The sequence below is a fragment of the Heterodontus francisci genome, chromosome 28, assembly GCF_036365525.1.
Source record: "Heterodontus francisci isolate sHetFra1 chromosome 28, sHetFra1.hap1, whole genome shotgun sequence".
NCBI lineage: Eukaryota > Metazoa > Chordata > Chondrichthyes > Heterodontiformes > Heterodontidae > Heterodontus > Heterodontus francisci.
This window is the reverse complement of record NC_090398.1, coordinates 55,962,607-55,980,366: the sequence shown is the minus strand read 5'-3', so window position 1 is coordinate 55,980,366 and position 17,760 is coordinate 55,962,607.

The following is a 17,760-nucleotide window of genomic DNA, read 5'->3' as shown; positions in this document are numbered from 1 at the left end:
TCCTGCCAGGTGTGTATGGGGTTTTCACAGTGGATCAGGATCCTGCCAGGTGTGTATGTGGGTTTCACAGTGTATCAGGCTCCTGCCAGGTGTGTATGTGGTTTTAACAGTTTATCAGGATCCTGCCTGGTGTGTATGGGGTTTCACAGTGGATCAGGATCCTGCCACGTGTGTATGGCGTTTTCACAGTGTATCAGGATCCTGCCAGGTGTGTATGGGTGTTTCACAGTTTATCAGGATCCTGCCAGGTGTGTAAGTGTGTTTCACAGTTTATCAGGATCCTGCCAGGTGTGTATGGGGGTTTCACAGTTCATCAGGATCCTGCCAGGTGTGTATGGGGGTTTCACAGTTTATCAGGATCCTGCCTGGTGTGTATGGGGGTTTCAAAGTTCATCAGGATCCTGCCAGGTGTGTATGTGGGTTTCAAAGTTTATCAGGAAACTGACAGATGTGAATGGGGTTTTCACAGTGCATCAGGATCCTGCCAGATGTGTATGGGGTTTTCACAGTGCATCATGATCCTTCCAGATGTGTATGGGGGTTTCACAGTTTATCAGGATCCTGCCTGGTGTGTCTGGGGGTTTGAAAGTTCATCAGGATCCTGCCAGGTGTGTATGTGGGTTTCAAAGTTTATCAGGAAACTGCCAGATGTGAATGGGGTTTTCACAGTGCATCAGGATCCTGCCAGATGTGTATGAGGTTTTCACAGTGCATCATGATCCTTCCAGATGTGTATGGGGGTTTCACAGTGTATCAGGATCCTGCATCGTGTTTATGTGGGTTTCACAGTTTATCAGGAAACTGCCAGGTGTGCATGGGGTTTCACAGTGGATCAGGATCCTGCCACGTGTGTATGGGGTTTTCACAGTGTATCAGGATCCTGCATCGTGTGTATGGGGTTTCACAGTTTATCAGTATCCTCCAGTTGTGTATGTGGGTTTCACAGTTTATCAGGATCCTGCCAGGTGTGTATGGGGGTTTCACATTTCATCGGGATCCTGCCAGGTGTGTCTGGGGGTTTCACAGTTTATCAGGATCCTGCCTGGTGTGTCTGGGGGTTTCACAGGTCATCAGGATCCTGCCAGGTGTGTATGTGGGTTTCACAGGATATCAGGATCCTGCCTGGTGCGTCTGGGGTTTTCACAGTGCATCAGGATCCTGCCAGATGTGTATGGGTTTTCACAGTGCATCAGGATCCTTCCAGATGTGTATGGGGGGTTTCACAGTTTATCAGGATCCTGCCTGGTGTGTCTGGGGGTTTCACAGTTCATCAGGATCCTGCCAGGTGTGTATGTGGGTTTCACAGTTGATCAGGATCCTGCCTGGTGTGTCTGGGGGTATCACAGTTCATCAGGATCCTGCCAGGTGTGTATGTGGGTTTCAAAGTTTATCAGGAAACTGCCTGATGTGAATGGGGCTTTCACAGTGCATCTGGATCCTGCCAGATGTGTATGGGGTTTTCACAGTGCATCAGTATCCTTCCAGATGTGTAGAGGGGTTTCACAGTGTATCAGGATACTGCATCGTGTGTATGGGGTTTCACAGTTTTTCAGGATCCTGCCAGGTGTGTATGTGGGTTTCACAGTTCATCAGGATCCTGCCAGGTGTGTATGTGGGTTTCACAGTTTATCAGGATCCTGCCAGGTGTGTATGGGGTTTTCACAGTGTATCAGCATCCTGCCAGTTGTGTATGGGGTTTTCACAGTGTATCAGGACCCTGCCAGGTGTGTACGGGGTTGTTCCCAGTGTATCAGGATCTTGCCAGGTGTGTATGTTGTTTTCACAGTGTATCAGGACCCTGCCAGATGTGTATGGGGTTTTCACAGTGGATCAGGAACATGCCAGGTGTCTACGGGGATTTCACAGTGTATCAGGATCCTGCCAGGTGTGTATGTGTGTTTCACAGTATATCAGGATCCTGCCACATGTGTGTGGGGTTTCACAGTGTTTCAGGATCCTGCCAGGTGTGTTTGGGGTATTCACTGTGCATCCGTATCCTGCCAGGTGTGTATGGGGTTTTCACAGTGTATCAGGATCCTGCCAATTTTGTACGCGGTTGTTCACAGTGTATCAGGATCCTGCCAGGTGTGTATGGGGTTTTCGCAGTGGATCAGGAACCTGCCAGGTGTCTACGGGGATTTCACAGTGCATCAGGATCCTGCCAGGTGTGTATGTGGGTTTCACATTTTATCAGGATCCTGCCACGTGTGTACGGGGTTTCACAGTGGTTCAGGATACTGCATCGTGTGTATGGGGTTTCACAGTTTTTCAGGATCCTGCCAGGTGTGTATGTGGGTTTCACAGTTCATCAGGATCCTGCCAGGTGTGTATGTGGGTTTCACAGTTTATCAGGATCCTGCCAGGTGTGTATGGGGTTTTCACAGTGTATCAGCATCCTGCCAGTTGTGTATGGGGTTTTCACAGTGTATCAGGACCCTGCCAGGTGTGTACGGGGTTGTTCACAGTGTATCAGGATCTTGCCAGGTGTGTATGTTGTTTTCACAGTGTATCAGGACCCTGCCAGATGTGTATGGGGTTTTCACAGTGGATCAGGAACATGCCAGGTGTCTACGGGGATTTCACAGTGTATCAGGATCCTGCCAGGTGTGTATGTGTGTTTCACAGTATATCAGGATCCTGCCACATGTGTGTGGGGTTTCACAGTGTTTCAGGATCCTGCCAGGTGTGTTTGGGGTATTCACTGTGCATCCGTATCCTGCCAGGTGTGTACGGGGTTTTCACAGTGTATCAGCATCCTGCCAGGTGTGTATGGGGTTTTCACAGTGTATCAGGATCCTGCCAGTTTTTTACGCGTTTGTTCACAGTGTATCAGGATCCTGCCAGGTGTGTATGGGGTTTTCGCAGTGGATCAGGAACCTGCCAGGTGTCTACGGGGATTTCACAGTGCATCAGGATCCTGCCAGGTGTGTATGTGGGTTTCACATTTTATCAGGATCCTGCCACGTGTGTACGGGGTTTCACAGTGGTTCAGGATCCTGCCAGGTGTGTCTGGGGTTTCACTGTGCATCATGATCATGCTTGGTGTGTATGGGGTTTTGACAGTGTGTCAGGATCCTGCCAGGTGTGTATGTGGGTTTCACAGTTTATCAGGATCCTGCCAGATGTGAATGGGGTTTCACAGTGGATCAGGATCCTGCCAGGTGTGTACGGGGGTTTCACAGTGGATCAGTATCCTGCCAGATGTGTATGGAGTTTTCACAGTGGATCTGGATCCTGCCAGGTGTGTAAGGGGTTTTCACAGTGGATCATCATCCTGCCAGGTATGTCAGGGATTTCACAGTGTAACAGGATCCTGCCAGGTGTGTATGGGGTGTTCACAGTTTATCAAGGTCCTGCCAGGCGTGTAAGGAGTTTTCACAGTGGATCAGGATCCTGCCAGGTGTGTATGGGGGTGTCACTGTGTATCAGGATCCTGCCAGTTGTTTTTGGGGTTTCACAGTGTATCAGGATCCTGCCAGATGTGAATGGGGTTTCACTGTGTATCAGGATCCGACCAGATGTGAATGGGTTTTCACTGTGCATCAGGTACCTGCCAGGTGTGTACAGGGATTTCACAGTGCATCAGGCTCCTGCCAGGTGTGTATGGGGGTTTCACAGTATCTGAGGATCCTGCCAGGTGTGTATGGGTTTTCACAACATATCAGGATCCTGCCAGGTGTGTATGGGCGTTTCGCAGTTTATCAGGATCCTGCCAGGTGTGTATGGGGGTTTCACTGTTTATCGGCATCCTGCCAGGTGCGTATGGGGTATTTACAGTGGATCAGGATCCTGCCAGGTGTGTGTGGTGTTTTCACAGTGTATCAGGATCCTGCCAGGTGTGCATGGGGTTTTCACAGTGTCTCAGGATCCTGCCAAGTGTGTAAGGGGTTTTCGCAGTGGATCAGGATCCTGCCAGGTGTGTATGGGGTTTTCACAGTGGATCAGGATCCTGCCAGGTGTGCATGTGGGTTTCACAGTGTATCAGGCTCCTGCCAGGTGTGTATGTGGGTTTCACAGTATATCAGGATCCTGCCTGGTGTGTATGGGGTTTCACAGTGGATCAGGATCCTGCCACATGTGTATGGCGTTTTCACAGTGTATCAGGATCCTGCCAGGTGTGTATGGGGTTTTCAAAGTTTAACAGGATCCTGCCAGGCGTGTATGTGGGTTTCACAGTTTATCAGGATCCTGCCAGGTGTGTATGGGGGTTTCACAGTTCATCAGGATCCTGCCAGGTGTGTATGGTGGTTTCACAGTTTATCAGGATCCTGCGTGGTGTGTCTGGGGGTTTCACAGTGTATCAGGATCCTGCCAGGTGTGTATGGGTTTTTCACAGTGTATCAGGATCCTGCCAAGTGTGTGGGGTTTTCACAGTTTTATCAGGATCCTGCCAGGTGTGTAAGGGGTTTTCACAGTGGATCAGGATACTGCCAGGTGTGTGTGGGATTTTCACAGTGTATCAGGATCCTGCCAGGTGTGTATGGGGTTTTCACAGTGCATAAGGATCCTTCCAGGTGTGTATGGGGTTTTCACAGTACATCAGGAACCTGCCAGGTGTGTTTGGTGTTTTCACTGTGCATCAGGATCCTGCCAGGTGTGTGTCGGATTTTCACAGTGTATCAGGACCCTGCCAGGTGTGTATGGGGCTTTCACTGTGGATCAGAATCCTGCCGGGTCTGTATGGGTTTCTCAAAGTGTCTCATGATCCTGCCAGGTGTGTATGTGCGTTTCACAGTTTATCAGGATCATGCCAGGTATGTGTGGGTTTTTCACAGTGTATCAGGATCCTGCCAGGTGTGTATGTGGATTTCACAGTTTATCAGGAAACAGCCAGGTGTGTCTGGGGTTTTCACAATTTATCAGGATCCTGCCAGGTGTGTATGGGGGTTTCACTGTTTATCAGGATCCTGCCAGGTGTGTATGGGGGTTTCACAGTTTGTCAGAATCCTGCCAGGTGTGTATGTGTGTTTCACAGTTTATCAGGATCCTGCCAGGTGTGTATGGGGGTTTCACAGTTCATCAGGACCCTGCCAGGTGTGTACGGGGTTGTTCACAGTGTATCAGGATCTTGCCAGGTGTGTATGCTGTTTTCACAGTGTATCAGGACCCTGCCAGATGTGTATGGGGTTTTCACAGTGGATCAGGAACATGCCAGGTGTCTACGGGGATTTCACAGTGTATCAGGATCCTGCCAGGTGTGTATGTGTGTTTCACAGTATATCAGGATCCTGCCACATGTGTGTGGGGTTTCACAGTGTTTCAGGATCCTGCCAGGTGTGTTTGGGGTATTCACTGTGCATCCGTTTCCTGCCAGGTGTGTACGGGGTTTTCACAGTGTATCAGCATCCTGCCAGGTGTGTATGGGGTTTTCACAGTGTATCAGGATCCTGCCAGTTTTGTACGCGGTTGTTCACAGTGTATCAGGATCCTGCCAGGTGTGTATGGGGTTTTCGCAGTGGATCAGGAACCTGCCAGGTGTCTACGGGGATTTCACAGTGCATCAGGATCCTGCCAGGTGTGTATGTGGGTTTCACATTTTATCAGGATCCTGCCACGTGTGTACGGGGTTTCACAGTGGTTCAGGATCCTGCCAGGTGTGTCTGGGGTTTCACTGTGCATCATGATCATGCTTGGTGTGTATGGGGTTTTGACAGTGTGTCAGGATCCTGCCAGGTGTGTATGTGGGTTTCACAGTTTATCAGGATCCTGCCAGATGTGAATGGGGTTTCACAGTGGATCAGGATCCTGCCAGGTGTGTACGGGGGTTTCACAGTGGATCAGTATCCTGCCAGATGTGTATGGAGTTTTCACAGTGGATCTGGATCCTGCCAGGTGTGTAAGGGGTTTTCACAGTGGATCATCATCCTGCCAGGTATGTCAGGGATTTCACAGTGTAACAGGATCCTGCCAGGTGTGTATGGGGTGTTCACAGTTTATCAAGGTCCTGCCAGGCGTGTAAGGAGTTTTCACAGTGGATCAGGATCCTGCCAGGTGTGTATGGGGGTGTCACTGTGTATCAGGATCCTGCCAGTTGTTTTTGGGGTTTCACAGTGTATCAGGATCCTGCCAGATGTGAATGGGGTTTCACTGTGTATCAGGATCCGACCAGATGTGAATGGGTTTTCACTGTGCATCAGGTACCTGCCAGGTGTGTACAGGGATTTCACAGTGCATCAGGCTCCTGCCAGGTGTGTATGGGGGTTTCACAGTATCTGAGGATCCTGCCAGGTGTGTATGGGTTTTCGCAACATATCAGGATCCTGCCAGGTGTGTATGGGCGTTTCGCAGTTTATCAGGATCCTGCCAGGTGTGTATGGGGGTTTCACAGTTTATCGGATTCCTGCCAGGTGCGTATGGGGTATTTACAGTGGATCATGATCCTGCCAGGTGTGTGTGGTGTTTTCACAGTGTATCAGGATCCTGCCAGGTGTGCATGGGGTTTTCACAGTGTCTCAGGATCCTGCCAAGTGTGTAAGGGGTTTTCGCAGTGGATCAGGATCCTGCCAGGTGTGTATGGGGTTTTCACAGTGGATCAGGATCCTGCCAGGTGTGCATGTGGGTTTCACAGTGTATCAGGCTCCTGCCAGGTGTGTATGTGGGTTTCACAGTATATCAGGATCCTGCCTGGTGTGTATGGGGTTTCACAGTGGATCAGGATCCTGCCACATGTGTATGGCGTTTTCACAGTGTATCAGGATCCTGCCAGGTGTGTATGGGGTTTTCAAAGTTTAACAGGATCCTGCCAGGCGTGTATGTGGGTTTCACAGTTTATCAGGATCCTGCCAGGTGTGTATGGGGGTTTCACAGTTCATCAGGATCCTGCCAGGTGTGTATGGTGGTTTCACAGTTTATCAGGATCCTGCGTGGTGTGTCTGGGGGTTTCACAGTGTATCAGGATCCTGCCAGGTGTGTATGGGTTTTTCACAGTGTATCAGGATCCTGCCAAGTGTGTGGGGTTTTCACAGTTTTATCAGGATCCTGCCAGGTGTGTAAGGGGTTTTCACAGTGGATCAGGATACTGCCAGGTGTGTGTGGGATTTTCACAGTGTATCAGGATCCTGCCAGGTGTGTATGGGGTTTTCACAGTGCATAAGGATCCTTCCAGGTGTGTATGGGGTTTTCACAGTACATCAGGAACCTGCCAGGTGTGTTTGGTGTTTTCACTGTGCATCAGGATCCTGCCAGGTGTGTGTCGGATTTTCACAGTGTATCAGGACCCTGCCAGGTGTGTATGGGGCTTTCACTGTGGATCAGAATCCTGCCGGGTCTGTATGGGTTTCTCAAAGTGTCTCATGATCCTGCCAGGTGTGTATGTGCGTTTCACAGTTTATCAGGATCATGCCAGGTATGTGTGGGTTTTTCACAGTGTATCAGGATCCTGCCAGGTGTGTATGTGGATTTCACAGTTTATCAGGAAACAGCCAGGTGTGTCTGGGGTTTTCACAATTTATCAGGATCCTGCCAGGTGTGTATGGGGGTTTCAATGTTTATCAGGATCCTGCCAGGTGTGTATGGGGGTTTCACAGTTTGTCAGAATCCTGCCAGGTGTGTATGTGTGTTTCACAGTTTATCAGGATCCTGCCAGGTGTGTATGGGGGTTTCACAGTTCATCAGGATCCTGCCAGGTGTGTATGGGGGTTTCACAGTTTATCAGGATCCTGCCTGGTGTGTCTGGGGGTTTCACAGTTCATCAGGATCCTGCCAGGTGTGTATGTGGATTTCACAGTTTATCAAGATCCTGCCTGGTGTGTCTGGGGTTTTCACAGTACATCAGGATCCTGCCTGGTGTGTGTGGGATTTCGCAGTGGATCAGCATCCCGTCAGGTGTCTATGTGGGTTTCACCGTTTATCAGGATCCTGCCAGGTGTGTTTGGGGGTTTCACCGTTTATCAGGATCCTGCCATGTGTGTCTGGGGTTTTCACAGTGCATCAGGATCCTGCCTGGTGTGTGTGGGGTTTCACAGTGTTTCAGGATCCTGCCAGGTGTGTTTGGGGTATTCACTGTGCATCAGCATCCTGCCAGGTATATATGGGGTTTTCACAGTGTATCAGGATCCTGCCAGCTGTGTCCGCGGTTGTTCACAGTGTATCAGGATCCTGCCAGGTATGTATGGGGTTTTCGCAGTGTATCAGGATCCTGCCAGATGTGTATGGGGTTTTTACAGTGGATCAGGATCCTGCCAGGTGTCTACGGGGATTTCACTGTGCATCAGGATCCTGCCAGGTGTGTATGTGGGTTTCACAGTTTATCAGGATCCTCCCACGAGTGGACGGGGTTTCACAGTGGTTCAGGATCCTGCCAGCTGTGTCTGGGGTTTCACTGTGCATCAGTATCATGCTAGGTGTGTATGGGGTTTTGACAGTGTATCAGGATCCTGCCAGGTGTGTATGTGGGTTTCACAGTTTATCAGGATGCTGCCAGATGTGAATGGGCTTTCACAGTGGATCAGGATCCTGCCAGGTGTGTACGGGGTTTTCAAAGTGGATCTGGATCCTGCCAGGTGTGTAAGGGGTTTTCACAGTGGATCAGGATACTGCCAGGTATGTCAGGGATTTCACAGTGTAACAGGATCCTGCCAGGTGTGTATGGGGTGTTCACAGTTTATCAAGGTCCTGCCAGGCATGTAAGGAGTTTTCACAGTGGATCAGGATCCTGCCAGGTGTGTATGGGGGTGTCAATGTGTATCAGGATCCTGTCAGGTTTGTATGGGGTTTCACAGTGTATCAGGATCCTGCCAGGTGTGTATGGGGTTTCACAGTGTATCAGGATCCTGCCAAATGTGAATGGGGTTTCACTGTGTATCAGGATCCTACCAGATGAGAATGAGGTTTCACTGTGCATCAGGAACCTGCCAGGTGTGTACGGGGATTTCACAGTGCATCAGGCTCCTGCCAGGTGTGTATGGGGGTTTCACAGTATCTGAGGATCCTGCCAGGTGTGTATGGGTTTTCACAGCATATCAGGATCCTGCCAGGTGTGTATGGGCGTTTCACAGTTTATCAGGATCCTGCCAGGTGTGTATGGCGGTTTCACAGTTTATCGGCATCCTGCCAGGTGCGTATGGGGTATTTACAGTGGATCAGGGTCCTGCCAGGTGTGTATGGTGTTTTCACAGTGTATCAGCATCCTGCCAGGTGTGTATGGGGTTTTCACAGTGTATCGGGATCCTGCCAAGTGTGTAAGGGGTTTTCGCAGTGGATCAGGATCCTGCCAGGTGTGTATGGGGTTTTCACAGTGTATCAGGATCCTGCCAGGTGTGCATGTGGGTTTCACAGTGTCTCAGGCTCCTGCCAGGTGTGTATGTGGGTTTCACAGTTTATCAGGATCCAGCCTGGTGTGTATGGGGTTTCACAGTGGATCAGGATCCTGCCACGAGTGTATGGCATTTTCACAGTGTATCAGGATCCTGCCAGGTGTGTATGGGGGTTTCACAGTTTATCAGGATCCTGCCAGGCGTGCATGAGGGTTTCACAGTTTATCAGGATACTGCCAGGTGTGTATGAAGGTTTCACAGTTTATCAGAATCCTGCCAGGTGTGTCTGGGCGTTTCGCAGTTTATCAGGATCCTGCCAGGTGTGTCTGGGGGTTTCACAGTTTATCGGCATCCTGCCAGGTGCGTATGGGGTATTTACAGTGGATCAGGATCCTGCCAGGTGTGTATGGTGTTTTCACAGTGTATCAGGATCCTGCCAGGTTTGTAAGGGGTTTTCACAGTGTATCAGGATCCTGCCAAGTGTGTATGGGGTTTCACAGTGGATCAGGATCCTGCCACGTGTGTATGGCGTTTTCACAGTGTATCAGGATCCTGCCAGGAGTGTATGGGGGTTTCACAGTTTATCAGGATCCTGCCAGGCGTGTATGTGGGTTTCACTGTTTATCAGGATCCTGCCAGGTGTGTATGGGGGTTTCACAGTTCATCAGGATCCTGCCAGGTGTGTATGGGGGTTTCACAGTTTATCAGGATCCTGCGTGGTGTGTCTGGGGGTTTCACAGTTCATCAGGATCCTGCCAGGTGTGTCTGTGGGTTTCAAAGTTTATCAGGAAACTGCCAGATGTGAATGGGGTTTTCACAGTGCATCAGGATCCTGCCAGGTGTGCATGGGTTTTTCACAGTGTATCAGGATCCTGCCAGGTGTGTATGGGGCTTTCACAGTGCATCAGGATCCTGCCAGGTGTGTATGGCTTTTTCACAGTGTATCAGGATCCTGCCAAGTGTTTGGGGTTTTCACAGTTTTATCAGGATCCTGCCAGCTATGTCAGGGGTTTTCACAGTGGATCAGGATCCTGCCAGGTGTGTGTGGGATTTTCACATTGTATCAGGATCCTGCCAGGTGTGTATGGGGTTTTCACAGTGCATAAGTATCCTGCCAGGTGTGTATGGGTTTTTCACAGTATATCAGGATCCTGCCAGGTGTGTTTGGTGTTTTCACTGTACATCAGGATCCTGCCTGGTGTGTGTGGGGTTTTCACAGTGTATCAGGACCCTGCCAGGTGTGTATGGGGCTTTCACTGCGCATCAGATTCCTGCCCGGTGTGTATGGGTTTTTCACAGTGTCTCATGATCCTGCCAGGTGAGTATGTGGGTTTCACATTTTATCAGGATCATGCCAGGTATGTATGTGGGTTTCACAGTTTATCAGGATCCTGCCAGGTGTGTATGTGGGTTTCACAGTTTATCAGGATCCTGCCAGGTGTGTCTGGGGTATTCACAATTTATCAGGATCCTGCCAGGTGTGTATGGGGGTTTCACAGTTTATCAGGATCCTGCCAGGTGTGCATGTTGGTTTCACAGTTTATCAGTTTCCTGCCAGGTGTGCATGGGGGTTTCACAGATTGTCAGAATCCTGCCAGGTGTGTATGGGGGTTTCACAGTTTATCGGGATACTGCCTAGTGTGTCTGGGGCTTTCACTGTTTATCAGGAAACTGCCAGATGTGAATGAGGTTTTCACAGTGCATCAGGATCCTGCCAGATGTGTATGGGGTTTTCACATTGCATCAGGATCCTTCCAGATGTGTATGGGAGTTTCACAGTTCATCAGGATCCTGCCAGGTGTGTATGGGGGTTTCACAGTTTTTCAGGAAACTGCCAGATGTGAATGGGGTTTTCACAGTGCATCAGGATCCTGCCAGATGTGTATGGGGTTTTCACAGTGCATCACAATCCTTCCAGATGTGTATGGGGGTTTCACAGTGTATCAGGATCCTGCATCGTGTGTATGTGGGTTTCACAGTTTATCAGGATCCTGCCTGGTGTGTATGGGGTTTCACAGTGGATCAGGATCGTGCCACGTGTGTGTGTGGCGTTTTCACAGTGTATCACGATCCTGCATCGTGTGTATGGGGTTTCACAGTTTATCAGGATCCTGCCAGGTGTGCATGTGTGTTTCACAGTTTATCAGGATCCTGCCAGGTGTGTATGGGGGTTTCACATTTCATCAGGATCCTGCCAGGTGTGTATGGGGGTTTCACAGTTTATCAGGATCCTGCCTGGTGTGTCTGGGGGTTTCACAGTTCATCAGGATCCTGCCAGGTGTCTACGTGGGTTTCACAGTTTATCAGGATCCTGCCTGGTGTGTCTGGGGTTTTCACATTGCATCAGGATCCTGCCTGGTGTGTATGGGGTTTCACAGTGGATCAGGAGCCTGCCAGGTGTCTATGTGGGTTCCACAGTTTATCAGGATCCTGCCACATGTGTGTGGGGTTTCACAGTGTTTCAGGATCCTGCCAGGTGTGTTTGGGGTATTCACTGTGCATCAGGATCCTGCCAGGTGTGGACGGGGTTTTCACAGTGTATCAGCATCCTGCCAGGTGTGTATGGGGTTTTCAGAGTGTATCAGGATCCTGCCAGGTGTGTACGCGGTTGTTCACAGTGTATCAGGATTCTGCCAGGTGTGTATGGGGTTTTCGCAGTGTATCAGGATCCTGTCAGATGTGTATGGGGTTTTCACATTGCATCAGGATCCTGCAAGGTGTCTATGTGGGTTTCACAGTTTATCAGGATCCTGCCACGTGTGTACGGCGTTTCACAGTGGTTCAGGAACCTGCCAGGTGTGTCTGGGGTTTCACTGTGCATCAAGATCTTGCTAGGTGTGTATGGGGTTTTGACAGTGTATCAGGATCCTGCCAGGTGTGTACGGGGTTTTCACAGTGGATCAGTATCCTGCCAGATGTGTATGGAGTTTTCGCAGTGGATCTGGATCCTGCCAGGTGTGTAAGGGGTTTTCACAGTGGATCAGGATACTGCCAGGTATGTCAGGGATTTCACAGTGTATCAGGATCCTGCCAGGTGTGTATTGGGTGTTCACAGTTTATCAAGGTCCTGCCAGGCGTGTAAGGAGTTTTCACAATGGATCAGGATCCTGCCAGGTGTGTATGGGGGTGTCACTGTGTATCAGGATCCTGCCAGGTGTGTATGGGGTTTCACAGTGTATCAGGATCCTGCCAGGTGTGTATGGGGTTTCACAGTGTATTAGGATCCCGCCAGATGTGAATGGGGTTTCACTGTGTATCAGGATCCTGCCAGATGTGAATGGGGTTTCACTGTGCATCAGGAACCTGCCAGATGTGTACGGGGATTTCACAGTGCATCAGGCTCCTGCCAGGTGTGTATGGGTGTTTCACAGTATCTGAGGATACTGCCAGGTGTGCATGGGTTTTCACAGCATATCAGGATCCTGCCAGGTGTGTATGGGCGTTTCGCAGTTTATCAGGATCCTGCCAGGTGTGCATGTGGGTTTTCGCAGTTGCTCAGGATCCTGCCAGGTGTGTATGGGGTTTTCACAGTGGATCAGGATCCTGCCAGGTGTGTATGTGTGTTTCACAGTTTATCAGGATCCTGCCAGGCGTGTATGTAGGTTTCACAGTTTATCAGGATCCTGCCAGGTGTGCATGGGGGTTTCACAGTTTATCAGGATCCTGCAAGGCGTGTATGTGGGTTTCACAGTTTTTCAGGATCCTGGCAGGTGTGTATGGGGGTATCACAGTTCATCAGGATCCTGCCAGGTGTGTATGGGGGTTTCACAGATTATCAGGATCCTGCATGGTGTGTCTGGGGGTTTCACAATTCATCAGGATCCTGCCAGGTGTGTATGTGGGTTTCAAAGTTTATCAGGAAACTGCCAGATGTGAATGGGGTTTTCACAGAGCATCAGGATCCTGCCAGATGTGTATGGGGTTTTCACAGTGCATCAGGACCCTTCAAGATGTGTATGGGGGTTTCACAGTGTATCAGGATCCTGCCAGGTGTGTATGGGGGTTTCGCAGTTCATCAGGATCCTGCCAGGTGTGTATGGGGGTTTCACAGTTTATCAGGATCCTGCGTGGTGTGTCTGGGGGTTTCAGTGTTCATCAGGATCCTGCCAGGTGTGTATGTGGGTTTCAAAGTTTATCAGGTAACTGCCAGATGTGAATGAGGTTTTCACAGTGCATCAGGATCCTGCCAGGTGTGTATGGGGTTTTCACAGTGTATCAGGATCCTGCCAGGTGTGTATGGGGCGTTCACAGTGTATCAGGATCCTGCCAGGTGTGTATGGGTTTTTCACAGTGCATCAGGATCCTGCCAAGTGTGTGGGGTTTTCACAGATTTATCAGGATCCTGCCAGGTGTGTAAGGGGTTTTCACAGGGGATCAGGATACTGCCAGGTGTGTGTGGGGTTTTCACAGTGTTTCAGGATCCTGCCAGGTGTGTATGGGGTTTTCACAGTGCATAAGGATCCTGCCAGGTGTGTATGGGGTTTTCACAGTATATCAGGATCCTGCCAGGTGTGTGTGGGGTTTTCACAGTGTTTCAGGACCCTGCCAGGTGTGTATGGGGCTTTCACTGTGCACCAGACTCCTGCCAGGTGTGTATGGGGTTTTCACAGTGTCTCATGATCCTGCCAGGTGTGTATTTAGGTTTCACAGTTTATCGGGATCATGCCAGGTATGTATGGGTGTTTCACAGTGTATCAGGATCCTGCCAGGTGTGTATGTGGGTTTCACAGTTTATCAGGATCCAGCCAGGTGTGTCTGGGGTTTTCACAATTTATCAGGATCCTGCCAGGTGTGTATGGGGGTTTGACTGTTTATCAGGATCCTGCCAGGTGTGTATGTTGGTTTCACAGTTTATCAGTTTCCTGCCAGGTGTGTATGGGGGTTTCACAGTTTGTCAGAATACTGCCAGGTGTGTACGGGGGTTTCACAGTTTATCGGGATACTGCCTGGTGTATCTCGGGGTTTCACTGTTTATCAGGATCCTGCCAGGTGTGTATGTGGGTTTCACAGTTTATCAGGATCCTGCCAGATGTGAATGGGGTTTTCACAGTGCATCAGGATGCTGCCAGATGTTTATGGGTTTTTCACAGTGCATCAGGATCCTTCCAGATGTGTCTGGGGGTTTCACAGTGTATCAGGATCCTGCCACGTGAGTATGGGGTTTCACAGTTTATCAGGATCATGCCAGGTGTATATGTCGGTTTCACAGTTTATCAGGATCCTGCCACGTGTGTATGGGATTTTCACAGTGTATCAGGATCCTGCCAGGTGTGTATGGGGGTTTCACAGTTTATCAGGATCCTGCCAGGTGTGTATGTGGGTTTCACAGTTTCTCAGGATCCTGCCAGGTGTGTAAGGGGGTTTCACAGTTCATAAGGATCCTGCCAGGTGTGTATGGGGGTTTCACAGTTTATCAGCATCCTGCCTGGTGTGTCTGGGGGTTTCACAGTTTATCAGGAAACTGCCAGATGTGAAAAGGGTTTTCACAGTGCATCAGGATCCTGCCAGATGTGTATGGGGTTTTCACAGTGCATCAAGATCCTTCCAGATGTGCATGGGGGTTTCACAGTGTCTCAGGATCGTGCATCGTGTGTATGGGGTTTTCACAGTGCATCAGGATCCTGCCAGGTGTGTATGGGGTTTTCACAGTGTATCAGGATCCTGCCAGATGTGTATGGGGTTTTCACACAGTATCAGGATCCTGCCAGGTGTGTATGAGGGTTTCACAGTTTATCAGGATCCTGCCTGGTGTGCATGGGGTTTTCACAGTGCATCAGGATCCTGCCAGGTGTGTATGTGGGTTTCACAGTTTATCAGGATCCTGCCAGGTGTGTATGGGGTTTCACAGTGGATCAGGATCCTGCCAGGTGCCTATGTGGGTTTCACAGTTTATCAGGATCCTGCCAGGTGTGTTTGGGGGTTTCACAGTTTATCTAGATCCTACCACATGTGTCTGGGGTTGCACAGTGGTTCAGGACACTGCCAGGTGTGTTTGGGGTATTCACTGTGCATCAGAATCCTGCCAGGTGTGTACGGGGTTTTCACAGTTCATCAGCATCCAGCCAGCTGTGTATGGGGTTTTCACAGTGTATCAGGATTCTGCCAGGTGTGTACGGGGTTGTTCACAGTGTACCAGCATCCTGCCAGGTGTGCATGGGGTTTTCACAGTGTATCAGGATCCTGCCAGATGTGTATGGGGTTTTCACAGTGGATCAAGAAACTGCCAGGTGTGTATGGGGATTTCACAGTGCATCAGGATCCTGCCAGGTGTTTATGTGGGTTTCACAGTTTATCAGAATCCTGCCACGTGTGTATGGGGTTTCACAGTGGTTCAGGATCCTGCCAGGTGTGTTTGGGGTTTCACTGTGCATCAGGATCCTGCCAGCTGTGTATGGGGTGTTCACAGTTTATCAAGGTCCTGCCAGGTGTGTGTGGGGTTTTCACAGTGTATCAGGATCCTGCCAGGTGCGTATGTGGCTTTCACAGTGCATCAGGATACTGCCAGGTGTGTATGGGGTTTTCACAGTGTATCAGGATCCTGCCAGGTGTGTTTGGGGTTTTCACTGTGCATCAGGATCCTGCCAGGTGTGTGTGGGGTGTTCACTGTGTATCAGGATCCTGGCAGGTGTGTATGGGGTTTTCACTGTGCATCAGGATCCTGCCAGGTGTGTATGGGGTTTTCATAGTGTATCAGTGTCCTGCCAGATGTGAATGGGGTTTCACTGTGCATCAGGAACTTGCCAGGTGTGTACGGGGATTTCACAGTGCATCAGGCTCCTGCCAGGTGTGTATGGGGGTTTCACAGTATATCAGGATCCTGCCAGGTGTGTATGGGTTTTCACAGCATATCAGGATCCTGCCAGGTGTGTATGGGGGTTTCGCAGTTTATCAGGATCCTGCCAGGTGAGTATGGGGGTTTCACAATTTATCGGCATCCTGCCAGGTGCGAATGGGGTATTTACAGTGGACCAGTATCCTGCCAGGTGTGTATGGTGTTTTCACAGTGTATCAGGATCCTGCCAGGTGTGTATGGGGTTTTCGCAGTGGATCAGCTTCGTGCCAGGTGTGCATGGGGTTTTCACAGTGGATCAGGATCCTGCCAGGTGTGTATGTGGATTTCACAGTGTGTCAGGCTCCTGCCAGGTGTGTATGTGGGTTTCACAGTTTATCAGGATCCTGCCTGGTGTGTATGGGGTTTCACAGTGGATCAGGATCCTGCCACGTGTGTGTGGCGTTTTCACAGTTTATCAGGATCCTGCCAGGTGTGTATGGGGGTTTCACAGTTCATCAGGATCCTACCAGGTGTGTATGGGGGTTTCACAGTTTATCAGTATCCTGCGTGGTGTGTCTGGGGGTTTCACAGTTCATCAGGATCCTGCCAGGTGTGTATGTGGGTTTCAAAGTTTATCAGGAAACTGCCAGATGTGAATGGGGTTTTCACAGTGCATCAGGATCCTGCCAGATGTGTATGGGGTTTTCACAGTGCATCAGGATCCTTCAAGATGTGTATGGGGGTTTCACAGTGTATCAGGATCCTGCATCGTGTGTGTGGGGATTTCACAGTGCATCAGGATCCTGCCAGGTTTGTAAGGGGTTTTCACAGAGTATCAGGATCCTGCCAGGTGTGTATGGGGCTTTCACAGTGTATCAGGATCCTGCCAGGTGTGTATGGGGTTTTCAAAGTGGATCAGGATAATGCCAGGTGTGTGTGGGGTTTTCACAGTGTATCAGGATCCTGCCAGGTGTGTATGGGGCTTTCACAGTGTATCAGGATCCTGCCATGTGTGTATGGGATTTTCACAGTGTATCAGGACCCTGCCAGGTGTGTATGGGGCTTTCACTGTGCGTCAGGATCCTGCCAGGTGTGTATGGGGTTTTCACAGTGTCTCGTGATCCTGCCAGGTGTGTATGTGGGTTTCACAGTTTATCAGGATCCTGCCAGGTGTGTATGTGGGTTTCACAGATTATCAGGATCCTGCCAGGTGTGTCTGGGGTTTTCACAATTTATCAGGATCCTGCCAGGTGTGTATGGGAGTTTCACTGTTTATCAGGATCCTGCCTGGTGTGTCCGGGGTTTTCACAATGTGTCACGATCCTGCCAGGTGTGCATGTGGGTTTCACAGTGTATCAGGTTCCTGCCAGGTGTGTATGTGGGTTTCACAGTTTATCAGGATCCTGCCTGGTGTGATTGGGGTTTCACAGTGGATCAGGATCCTGCCACGTGTGTATGGGATTTTCACAGTGTATCAGGATCCTGCCAGGTGTGTATGGGGGTTTCACAGTTTATCAGGATCCTGCCAGGTGTGTATGTGGGTTTCACAGTTTCTCAGGATCCTGCCAGGTGTGTAAGGGGGTTTCACAGTTCATAAGGATCCTGCCAGGTGTGTATGGGGGTTTCACAGTTTATCAGCATCCTGCCTGGTGTGTCTGGGGGTTTCACAGTTTATAGGGAAACTGCCAGATGTGAAAGGGGTTTTCACAGTGCATCAGGATCCTGCCAGATGTG